The 13,345-nt window shown below is 43.4% G+C and overlaps 1 protein-coding gene across 2 annotated transcripts in view; it reads right to left on the reverse strand.

The window, feature by feature from the left end:
* Positions 1 to 13,345, reverse strand: part of Arl15 (ADP ribosylation factor like GTPase 15) — a 359,212-nt gene that overhangs the window by 78,643 nt on the left and 267,224 nt on the right. The gene's annotated exons all lie outside the window — the stretch shown is intronic.

Here is a 13,345-nt window from a genome sequence, read left to right on the forward strand (position 1 = left end):
ACTCCAGCTCCAGGGATCCAATGCCCTCCCACGTATGCACACGCATACACACACACACACACACACACACACACACACACACACACACAGAAAGAGTCATCATAAATCTACTTCAAAAATGTTGTAGATTTATTTTCATTTACTTCCTTTTTTTTTTTAATTTGTGTGTAATTACTCAATGTAGTTACCACTGGCTAACTGGCCTGTTTTAATTTCCTACAAATATATTCTTTAGCCAATATTTTTTTGGCTATGATTTTTTTTATTGCTGTTGATTTGCAAACTTTTTCTTTTCTAAGATTGAATCACTCTGTCAATTTTCTGAGAATAAAACTCTTATCTCCACTTCAATTCCGACTATGGAACTTGTTTCTTTGTAGCCAAAATGATTCTCATCATCTCCCCAAGACTCAGAATTGGGAAAAGACTGGGTTTGTAGTGAGGTTACTTCCTTTAATTATGGTGATTGCCCACAAATTTTCCGAACACATAAAATCCAGCTGCACTTACAGCAGGGCCTACTTTAGGAGGTCTTTTTACAAATAAGACTTTCTTGTCTCCTTCCAGTGTATGAGATTTGCCAAAAATGTAATAAAACCATGTCACCAGATTTTAGCCCACCTCCTTATGGAGAGTGAGTTCAAACTTTTCCCTTACAATATGAGGCGTGCTTACCTATTAAACAATAATTCACTCTCAACCTCTGGCAATCCCCATTCTGCTTTCTGTCTCAATGTTCCCATATCACACATAAGGAGAAATGATGGGAACAGGAGGCTACTGTAGGGACAGAGACCTTGATTCTTGTCAAAATCTTGGTTCTACTAGAAGCTAGAAATGTCCTCTGCTTTGTTCAGAAATGCCAGTAGTGCCTGGGACTCTGGGCTTGGGTTTGGTTTCTTATCATCTGTCTTTTACACAGCTTCTGGGGAGCTCTGTGAGGGTGTGGCTACATCTCCAGCCCAGAAGCCACCACTCTCCTGTTTGTACATTTTAGCTGTTGTTTCGAACGGGGGCTAGCTATGACACAGCTATACCACACACTGTTCTTTATATCGGCATTTTCAAACACCCACAAAAGTAGAATGTCTATAGGATTGGCCCCATGTATGCAAAGCCAATCCCCTAGTCCAAGGTCTCCAGTTTCCAGCAGCTCAGCCACTGCCTGGTGTTCACTGGCAGGAATTCCCCTGTGAGACTCACAAATGACCCCCAGTTGTGACTAGTTTTCAGATGTCACCACACTAATCTCTTGTAACCACAGAACTCAGGAAGCATGTCCTCTTCCAATTTAGGATTCGGATTGCAGATTCCTCCCATTACTCCTCAGGCAGAGTCACCCGTATCCCAAGCCTCAAGCTTGCTACCTAAGCAAGGATGATTATGAATTGTCCATCCTCCTGCCCAGACAGGGTTTCTCTGCATAGTCCTGACTATCTTGAAACTAGCTCTATAGACCAGGCTGGCCTCAAACTCACAGAGATCTGCCTGCCTCTGCTTCTGAGTGCTGAGATTAAATGTGTGTGCCACCACTGCCCGGATATGTTTAGTGAGTTTTACAGTTAACACTGGAGAAGTGTGTGCTTGATATCGGTGTTGTCTGAGCACATTTGGAGAAAAGCTGAAAGATCAGATGAGGAACAAAGCCTAAGTTTTCTAAAGTGGGAGCAGGTGCTTTTCACTTGGGGTGATAAAGGGAGGTTCACAGAGCACGAAACTGAACTTTATAATTTGTATTCCATTGTCCAGGCTCCGAAGAGAAGCTATCAAGGATCCACTGCACATGAAAGTGTGCACAAACTCTATCACCCATTTCTTAGCGAAGCACAGTCTACATATGGATAGGATGTCAGCCCTGGAAGAAGAGATCTTAAAGCAATGGCATGACGGAATTCCTAGTTTAATGTGGGCAATATGGAAACCAAATAAATACCAATGGATGACTTCAGGAAGTACATATCAATTTGCTTAGATGGAATTGTATTCATGGTGAAGCTGACATATTAATAAAGAAACAAGATTAAAGCATGAGGACCAATAATAAAAAAATGAATCATATGTCTTTAATCTCAATAGTGAACTATATATTAAAAAGTGAATGCATATGAACTTGGTGTTCAGGTTAGTATCACTTAGAAGGGTTCAAGAAAAAGGTGGGTGTTGGTGTAATGGGGTGCTAACAAAGAAGTGGAGGGAGGAACTAGACCCGTGGTCGTGTTCAGATACATACATGCCGCCTTGTTGATCAAGGTATGTCTGGGATTAGCATCACTGAGCAGTACTACCGAGTTAGAGACATAGAACTACAACCCTATGTAGAGCTCCCGTGTGACTCACTGGCTGATTCAAGCACCATGCTTGATAAGAACCATGGCTTAGAGGTCTAAACTGAAATGGCTTGGGGGTATAATTAGGAGGTTGAGGCTGGTAATACAGATGGGGTCAAGAACATAGAAATGGGCTGCGGAGATGGCTCAGTGGTTGAGAACACTGGCTGCTCTTCCAGAGGATCCATGTTTGATTCCCAGCACTCAAGTGGTAGCTCACAGCCCTATGTACCTCCAGTGCCGGATAATCCAATGCTCTCTTCTGACCTCCTTGGGCACAGCATGCACACAACACACAGATGTACATGAAGGCAAAATATCCACACACACACACACACACACACACACACAAAATAAACAAATACAATTATTTTTAAAAGAACACAAAAACAACCTCTATCCATAAAATAGACTGAGTGTGAAGGAAAAACTAAATAGGAAAACTTGGGTCTATAGCTTGGACATCTTTCACGGTGAGAGGAATGTTTATTAGAAGAGATTAGAAGGGGCAGGAGATGGAGCCTTGTGACACAGAGTGACAGAACTGAACTGGCTAGGACTTCAGTAACAAACAGACTGAGAATGAGGTCTACAAATGGACATTAGCGAGTCAAATAACGGGGAGACCGCTGATATCGATCCCAGGGGTTGTGGCACGCCCTCCAAGGCATCTAGGAAGGAAAATGTTCTGCGACACAATTTTACAAGGCAACCTTCCCCCTAGAAGGCAGGTCAATAGTGAAAGGGACTGAAACTCATGGTACATTTATCTAAGTATAAATGGAAAGTATGGACAGTCAACGGCTTCCAGAATTACACAGCCAGGTTGGCAAACTCTTTAGGAAGTCCTGGTGTGAGCCCCTCGCAGTCCCATTTTCCCTAAACTACATCCAGCCTCTTGAGGCGCTGCACGCATCCCAGGAACACCACCAAGGAGATGGTTGTGGTTTGGGCTCTAATCAACTGAGATAGACGAGAACATTTGCTACGTATGTGGAGAAACATCCAGACCTAAGCTTGAAGTGACCATGAGAAGCTCTGTGTCTCCCAGAATTCTAGTCTGTTTATCTGCATGATGGTGAAGGAGATGTTTTCTGGCGGGTGGGTAGTGCTGTGGATCCTGCCCAGGGTCTCATGCATGAGAGGCGCGAGTGCTCTCCCACTGAGTTACAGCATTAGCCCTAAATAACCCGTCCAAGGCCCTTGAGGATATAACAGGATCACGGGGAGAGAATAAAGATGGACCATGCAATTTGACCTGGCAAGGATTCTAGTTCTACCACCCACTAAGCAAGGTAGTTCACACCCTTGGACCTCATTTTCTGCCTCTGTAAAATGGAGAAAATAAAACATACATTGTTCAGCTAATGAAGGATGAAAGATAATGTTTCAAAATTATCTGGCACATAAAACAGTGGAGTGAATCTCTGAGTATGAATTACACGGACATGCTGTCAAATGTATATGCAGTTATCCTGTAACTCATTAAAAAAGCAATTCTTAGATTTCAAAAAGTTTTGCTTCACAAGAAAAAGACAAAGAAAAAAAAGAAAAGTAAAGAAAAAAGGGGAAAGGGGAGAAAAAGTCTCCTCTTAGAATGCAAGTCAGGTGATCTCTGAGCATTCAGAAGAGTCAAGGGGACTCGGGCTGTTGAACTCATCACTGATACGAAGTGTGACACCACCGTGTCCCACAGCCCCTTCCTGAGGAGGCTGTGTGCATGAGTGTGCGTGTGTGTGCACACGTGTGTGCACCCCTCCCAGTCTGCAAAGCTAGATGCTGGCAACAAGGAATCACAATGTTGCCAGGACCAAGTGAGTCTCCACAGGCAGACAGGTATACAAGGCCAGGGGATCAAAAGCCTTCTGTTGAGACAGAAAAATGAGACTCACAGAACAATGTCAAGTAATTAGTGTTTACAAAGAATATGGATACGCTTATGCTAAAGGCACGGTGAATGTAAACATTCTCAGGGCACTTGTTTTGCGAGACTAGGTAGAGAGCAGAGCAGTAATTAGCATGTTGGGAGGCCAGAAATGGTTTTTAAAAAAATGCATGCATGCAGGTGTCCCCTGCTGAACAAGAGGAGGCATAAAAACCATTGCAATCAAACGATGACTAAATCAAACTTGCTCTGAGGATGGGTTTCTTTGTAGATGATAGGTCAGGAAATCTGGAAAGACCAATGTCCCCAGCTCTGAAAAGCCAAGGTCCTCCACACAAGCAAGCCTTAAACATATTGTAAAAAAAAAAAAAAAGTCCAATTAATTTCAAGTGCTAACAGCCTTACTAAGATGGAAACTCTTAAGCAATTAGCCTCATTCCCAACAGGATCAAATGCAAGCAGCAGGCAAGGCAGCTTAGTACCTAAGCTTGGTGTGTGCAATGAGAAGTTTATATGAGCTATGAGAGCTCTGAACAGCACAAGCTTTCCACACACATGGCTCACAGGCAAGCATCTTCAGCCTTAGGCACATGGCCCCACAGGTGAGCATCTTCACACTTCAGCACATGGCTCCACAAGCGATCATTTTCATGACAAGCATCTTCATCCTTACACACACACACTGCCCCGTAGGTGGACATTTTCACCTTTCCATATACATGGACCCACAGGGAAGAAGGGAATTTTCTGGAAATAAATGCACCCTGTTTAAATACAAAGTTTTGCTTCTGAAAAAAACAATTGGGGGCAAATTGAATTAAAAGAAATTGAATCCTATCCCAAACACCCCCAAGAGGTTCATATCTCAGGGAGCCCTGCCATGAACGTTCTTACAAGTGAAGAAATGTTTCATGAGTTGAAATGGCCCCTCTAAGTTATCTCCAGCATTGACTTCCTTGCTATGTTCTGTCATTTGGGGCTACATTTGAATTACTTTAAAAATAAAACAAACCATTTTTTCCTCTTTGAAAACTTAATTTCAAAACAGCTTATTTTCTTCTTAACCTTTAGTCTGTTCTGGGATTAATTCACCCCATTCACTGCCCCCACCCCGAGCATATAGCTCCAGGTTTGAAACGGGAGTCAGTGGGATGACTTTACTGGAAGAATTCATTTTACTGACAAACTTTAGGAAGTCGTGTGTCCCACCTGGTAGGGGATATCTACCTTGTCGATTTACTAGGAGGAAAGAGTTCCTATGCCGAAGGAAGGGCGTGAACACCATAGGTTGCCGCTCATCCCTGTCAGACAGGGGAGAGAGGGTAGAGAATTAGGAACACATGTTTCAGTGGGGAAGATCAGCGCAGACATTTGCTACAACTCCGAAGTGCTTCCTAATAGTCACAACTGAGTCAAGGTTCCCAAACTTTCCTGACCCATGAATCTGCTAGTCTTGGAAACTTTTTCATAATGTCTCTTGGCCAAACAAAAAAACCCTCATAGCTCATTTACTAAGCACTTAGGCTCAAAGAATTCCTAAGAAGCTTCCCTAACAAGCTAGAAAGAATCTGAAGAAAACAATGCTAAAAGTTGAAAAGAGAAGTGTGCAGCTAGTTTATTTTTTATCACAGTTACTATGAAAGGATGTGTACATTTTTCGGGGCCTGTGCAATTTCTTAAGTCTTAGGGTCAGACTGGATGCTGCCAATGTCATTACTTATCCCCTGTTACCATAGAGTATTTGCCTTTTATGTCCCCAAACTCAACTTTAGAAAGCTATGACATCATCAAAAGGAATGTAGCGCCACCTAATGTCGAAACTGCGAACTACTTCAAGGTGGTGGTGTGTTGGGGGGTCTGAAAACCATCAACTAACTAGTCCACGCGTTACTCTAAAATTCCAAATATTCTCTTTGAAGTGACTGTGGTACCTTTGGGTGTGCGCAGTCTGGGAACTACGAAGTCGAACGGAAAGAAGTGACTTTCCGTTTTCCTGGGTGATGGAACCATGTGCTGAGATGTCAGAACACATTCATGTGCAGGCACAGAATTGAATCTGTACCTGTTCTGATGTATATCTCAGCTTCAGATAGCTCAATGCTTGCATGGCAATCTCTATGCAGAGGCACCAGAAAAGACGTTGATTTCAGCTCTCCCTGCTAGCTTCTACAGGTTCAGTGATTTGTTTGTACTAACTAGAACCTTTCTTATGTGACCAGTGTTTTATGTTGTAACATAACCTGATATTCAGCACCAACAATGCCAATGAATTGACCTTATAGGTGCCTATCTGTCCCTATTGAAAACTACTAGATAGCTGGCCACAACGGCTGGAAGGCGCTGATACATTGGCCGAATGGCTGAATACTAAACAGTTGCTTTGTGAAGACACACAGGAAGAATTAATTCAGGATGTCAAGTAGAAATCACCCATTCCAGTTACAGGCGGTGTCCTCCAGTAAGAACACAGTGGCGGTTTCTCAGGGAGAACTGACCCCCACCCCTAGCCTCTCTGAAACCACACGACAGACCCACTGCCTTCTCTACAGTGGCCGCTGGTCTCCATTTGTCTCTGCTCAGGAACTCTGAATCAGTCCATAATGCTGGATTTGATATTATCTCAGACACTCCTTTTTACCACAGAAGGTCTTTATTTGGGATGGGTGGTGGGTGGCAAAGAGGCTGAAACAGAATCTCACAATGTAGTCATGGTTGCCGTGGAACTCATGATGTAGACTGGCTGGCCTTGAACTTATGGCAGTCCTCTTGTCTCTGCCTCCCGAGTACTGGAATGACAGGCGTATACTACCATGCCTAGTTCCTTTTTACCTTTTAAAACCAACTCTGGTCAACTATTACCCTGCCTGTTTCAACTTTCTACACGGTCACTTCCCATCCCCCTGCCCCCACCTCAGGGTTCAGCTTTCTCCTCCAGTTTTATCTACAGACTTACTTTCCTCTTTGCTACTTTGCAAAGGCCTCCCACACAAATTTTCGGTAACAGCAATTGAGCAGAATGCCTCGGGTGGAATAATCAGCCATCATGATTCGTTAGAGTCAAGTCCTGGCTGAATCTGGGATTAGTGATGGTTATCTCCTCAGGACCAAGGCAATCTGCAGTCCCAGAAGAATTAGAGGGGAAAAGTCCATCCAGTTTTGTTAAGTGGGTCATTTTTTAATCAGCAAGGCACAGAACTGCATTACCAACATGGATGGAAATGAACTCAACTCTAATGGCAGTGTGCTCATTGCTAAGATATTTGTGGTTCACTGCAGTAGGGAAGATCCTAAGCCCTAGCGCAGCGCACCGTGGCTAAATGCACCAAGGGAGGCGGAGTGCAATAAGAGCTCTCTGATAAGGACTCCCCAGGCTGCAGTCACCGGAAAGACAGCAGCTCTGAGGCCCCGCACTCTTCAACAGACTTGTACTCTGTTTTTATTTATTTTATTTATTGACATCCTGTTATATATTATTCCATCTCAGGAACGTTATAGAGCATTTAATAACATTTAAGAAAAACAAAACAAAAACCTAGAAGCCTTTTCTAGTGGCAAACTCATTTAGAAAGTTCAGCTTCTGACTGCGGCAATGATGCAATGTAACAATACCAAATTCTTTCATAATATTTAGGAGTAAGTGATTACTGGTGGAAACGGTAATGTTTCCTAACAAACCAAGAATTTCAGGGACAGACCACCCAAATGTATTATTATATAAAGATGTCAGTTACATAATTACATGAGAAAACAACACATTTTACTTTTTTGTTTTTTAACAATTATCCTCCCTGGGGAAGAGGGGCTGAATTAGCTGCTTAGCGAGTACCTCCTAGGGGCGCCAATTATCTCAGACACATTCAAACCAGGGCCTTGAAAATGTACATTAGACAGGAGAGAGAGAGGGGCCTTTTCTTCCCCCATCCCTAACTCCTGCCCTGTCTGAAGTGACTTTGCCGAGACCACCAACAGTGAGCGTGTGTTTCAAAACTCCAATGCACACTGAAACGCAGACCATACTCTGGCTGCCGCATCCTAAGTTTTAATTTTATTTTCTTTCTCTAGAAGTATTCAAAAGGTTTTATACTGGGCTGGAGATGGGGTTCAGTGATAAAACACTAGCTTAGTATAGATGAGATACTGGGAGCACAGCACGAAGGTCCTTGTGCTCACAGATCTCCAGAGAAACCAGGAATGCTAAGCATGCAGGATGCAGGATTGTCTTCCCAATGGGAAAGATGTAAAACCTGTTCTTCCATCCGGAAAGCTGGGAATTGAAAGTGATTAATAGTCTGTTGATCTGCACTATCTGGTGGGCCAGGCCACTATCAAGGTCCTACAACCAGAACTGGCGCTGGTTAGTAACCTAAATGATCCTTACAGTCAGGGGCTCCCCCAGGTTCCCACAACCAGGACCAGCAGTGGTTAACAGCCCAAATGATGTCGATGCTATCTGATCAAGACTGGGCCAAACCCTTCCTTAGGCTTTTAAGCAAGTACAGGTAGCCTATCTTTAGAACCCATCTTCTGGGAAGAAATGACAAGTACCCTAGTTGAGTTTTGATGTAATTAAGCTTCCTCACGCACTGGAGATTGTATTACACCAAAAAACTGTTTTTCCCCCAAGTTAAAGTATGTTGGGAATAATCTGCCTGTCACTACACTCCCTAGAAGGTTTGATCCAGTTTGGTGAAGTCAATATGAACTGAGTTTTCATTTTCACCTCTTTGCAGTTCATTTCCCTGCTGGACACCTGCAGAGACCCCCTCAAGGAGACCCTAGGCTCAATCTGCAGCACTGCAAACATATATGGAAAATCAAGCACCTCATTTTCAAATGGGCACTGAGCTGTTCTTTAAAAAAGATTATTCCTAAAATACTAGTGGTATTTATAAACATCTGTGGATATTGGGGTTGTATAATGCATTGATGCATCATTGTTTAGCATTTTGAAGACATAGTGAAGGTCTGATATCAGAAAAAAAAAAGTCATGCTAGCAATGTCCAAATTACCAGTATAGCTTAAGAAACCATAGTTTATCAGCAGAGTTTAAACAGCAAAGAACAAGACACTTTCATCAAAATGCTGAGCTTCTCAAAGGGGTACTAATGGCATATCTTGAGATAGGATCATTCTTCCTATTACAGAGCTGGCTTCGTCTTGGCCTTTGCCTATAAAACACACGTGGTGCTTCCTAGTCACAGAGACCATCAAAGACATTCCCACACATTTTCAATAGTCCCCTATGTAGGAGCAGTACTTGCTCTGATGGAAACCAGTACCTCAAAGAATCGGTATCTACGTGGTGATGCATGTTTAAGCTTCATATACGGTTTAAGAGGTATGTGGGTGTTAGTTACAGTAGCCAATACTTGGACTGAACCAAGGTGCCTAGCAGTGGATGAATGGGTAAAGGAAATGGGCTATTATTTATAAAGTGGAGTTTCACTCATCCAGGAAAATGGACAGAACCGGAATCCACCATGTTAAGTGAACTAAGCCAGACTGAGAAAGACAAATGACATATGTAATATATAGAACTGTAATTGTTTCTCATATGTAATATATATAATTTAATAAATACATGAAAATAGAAGGGAGACCTTTATAGAAAGAGGAAAGGGAGTAACAGTGGGGAAGGGGATGAAGGAATGGGTGGTAGGAATGCTGGAAGTTCATTATATACATCAGCCTGTCTTCATTAAGTCCATTGCTTTGTACAAGGAATCTATACAAATAGAAGCCTGCAAGAGAAAAGGTATACAAGGAGCTCATCCTAATAAGTAGATTTCACTTTGCCTCCTCATAGGCTCCTTCTATGGAACGTGGACAAGCAGGCTTGCTCCTCTAGCAGCCGGAGCAACTATCTAGGGCAAAGACCACACCACGCTTAGACTTTTGCTTGACTTCAGTCCTGCCTTCTACTTGGGGTCCACAGCAAGGGGGAAGGGAGGGATTGTAGAACAGTGTCCTCCTCTGACACTGATGTGCCTGCCACCTATTGAGGAGGCTTCAGCTGCAGAGACCCAATAACCAGAACAGAGATGAAGCCAAAGCACAAAGAGGCAACGGCACAACACCCCTCGGCGGGGGACTGCCAATATGGACCCGAGAAGCGTTCACAATTGGTGCCTGAGCTCATTCACTGGTCAAAACTACTATTTGAGGAGCTTCTCAATCCTTCTGGGATCATCGCAACAGAGGAGAGAGGTCAGTGGGGAGGAGAGTCAGGGCCATTCCTCCCCTCCACCTCAACCACAGCCATTTCTTATTTACCAACTGAGAAACGGACTAGGAGTTAGAGAGAGCTTAGCTAGTAAGGCCACTTGCCTCAAAAGCATGAGGTCTTGAGTTCAATCACAGGATCTCATATTTACAAAGTCAGGTGTGGTGGCAGGACACTGTTTGTAATCCCAGAATTTGGTAAGCAGAAACAAAATTCCTGAAGTTTTCTGGTCAGTCAATTTAGTCTACTTGGTAGACTAAAAAATAATTCCTGAGCGCCTGACACTGAAGCCTAAGCTAGCTGGTTTCTATATGCATATATATGTGAGCATATGGGCACACGCACACGCACACAAAATTCTCAAACCCTGACAACCACTAATCTATTTCTGGCCATGCTAAGTCCTTCAGAAAACCTAATGTGAATCTTTGGAAAGATTTGTTTAGCATCAAATGAGCAGTAGCTTAACTGCTGTAATCTATCACCTTAACTATTGACCTGGTCATCCTAGAAAAGAGAAAATGTGATTTCTTAATGACTGTTCTGAAAGAGGATTGTTGGTTCTCTCATTAGCTAGCTAAGCCACTTACACGTGTTCTGCCTCAGTTTCCTGGTCTGTAGGCATGAGGCCTGGAGTCCACTAAGGCATCTCCTTGCTCTGAAACTGGACTGGATGTAGAGATTATGTTTGTGAGAAGGACTGCATCCATTTTCTCTCTGTTTACCTTATGTATTAAATAGTGTGACTCTCTCTTTTTAAATAGTGTCTAGGGACATTAACAGAAACCGAAGCTTTCATCCAGCCCAACAGCAGGGCAAACAGGATGGCTACAGACAGACAGATGACCTCAGTCCTTTATCCTTATCATCCTCCTTCTAATCTGTCACCCATACCTGTCCCTTTCCTCCTTTTTAACATCTGCTCCAGTTCAGTCTGCCATCCCTGAGGGTGGCTAAGGCTCTGTAGTTCAACCCCTGGGGTAGGTACAAGTAAGACCTCAGTCCTGAAGTGAGAGCACCTTCTGTGTTTCAGGAGGACAACTCTGGCAGCAGTCTGTGGGTCAGGTTAGGAGATGAAAAAGCAGGGGAGTAGAACACTTTCTTGGAGATGAGGAAATGAAAGTCAGCTTGAGACCTGGGACACTTCCCAGTATCAGTTCAGAGTCAGTTAGCCAGTCAGCGATGGAGCACCCGCATTAAAGACACAGTGCTAGACACAGGGGTTACAAATAGAAGGCCTGGTGCTAGCTTACTCTGTGCAAATTAGCTGATAGGCAACAAGTTGGACAGATACAAAAATTTCTTTCCTTCAAGATGAGCGTGGTTTATCTGAGGGGTTTTCTAAATTCATTTCTTCCAATATGGTTCTGGGGACTGGACTCAGGGCCAATTCTAAGCACACGCTCTACCACTGAGCTACAACTCCAGACTATCCACTATTAGAAACTGAGCCAATAATACTAGCTTCAGAGTCTGAACTACATGATGGCATGCACATTGTAAATTCCTTTTTATGGAGCAAACTCAGTAATTATTATTTAATACTGGAATTCAATGAGTCTCTGAGTGGTTAAAGTTTTTCACAAGGTCATTGTTACAGTGTGGAGTAGGATGGCCCCCAATCCCATGTATGAAAGGGATGATGGCAGCCTAGTGCTACTGGGAGGTATGGGAACTCTAGGCAGTAGGGCTTGTGGGGGATGTTAGTTCACTGGGGGTGTGCCCTGAAGGGAAAGTGGGACCTCAGCCCCCCCCTCCCTTTGCCAAGATATCCTTTCTACCATGATAGGCTGTGAACCAGCATGAACCGCTTCTCTTTCTAAGTTGATGACCCTCATCCTGGGTATTTCATATAATGGTAGGAAGCTCACTAACACATCTGTTCAGCTAACAAGAGAGCAGGGACTTATGGCCAGCTTCCTCCATGCCTCATATGTTGCATGCAAGGCAAGAATCCAGGTCAATTATAGGAAACTCTGCACCTTGCAGCTTCCTCGGAGGGATGAGTTCCCTCTGTTCACAAAGCGGGTCAAGATGGGAACTGACTGGTAATGTCTTTTTCTACAGTGTTTTTCCAAAGCAAATTAGAAATACACAAATCCATTAGAAAACAAAACAAAAGCCTCTGGAGGGCAGCTGCCCATCTTTCTGAGTGGCATCTAACATCCAAGAGCACAAGTCCTACAACTGAAGTTTACCACCCCAGCCTGCCTTTGGAGCATGTACCCATCAGTATATTCCTCCAAGTCTATACCTGCTCTAAGTCTTTATTCATTGTTCTTCTCTTCTCACATAAGAAACAACCCCAACCCCAATCTAAACCAAAATCCGTAAAACATCTACTTAATATGTTTGAGTTGTACAAACTTACTCACTATTCTCTCTTCCTTGAAAACATATTTCATGTTAACATGCTAAGTCTTGTCATGAGTGCACCTGTGTCCAAGGTTGGCTTTGGGAGTGTGCAAATCCCCTGCACGTCCACACAGGTCCAGGACAAGGAGGGCTCTGTGCTAAGTCCTCTGTGGTCACTAGCTTCAGCTTTCTGTTGTTGGCAGTGATGTTGAGGCTTGAACCCAGGGCCTTGCAAATGCTACCTCTGAGCCCTAAGCAACCTCAGCCTTGAAATTCTTAGTAATTTCATCTTTGACCTTGTGTTCTACAAGGAAAGGTCTAATGGAAAATGGCAGCCTGAGCAGAGTAACATGGACACAAAAGTTTATCATCTGCTCTCTTCCTGGCATTTTTAACCGGCTTCTTGAATGAGAATATTTCCATTTGTGTTAGGCACTGTCAATTAGGTAGCAAGGACTACTAGCATTTCCTCTCGCCAATGGGTTTGTGTGCTTGGGTTCTAAACATACAACACCTGGTGATAAATGTACCCTCGCTGGGAGGTTTCATGTGTT

The sequence above is a fragment of the Microtus oregoni genome, unplaced genomic scaffold (genome assembly GCF_018167655.1).
Source record: "Microtus oregoni isolate MIOR12 unplaced genomic scaffold, Mior012 000014F_ref0000157, whole genome shotgun sequence".
Classification (NCBI taxonomy): Eukaryota; Metazoa; Chordata; class Mammalia; order Rodentia; family Cricetidae; genus Microtus; species Microtus oregoni.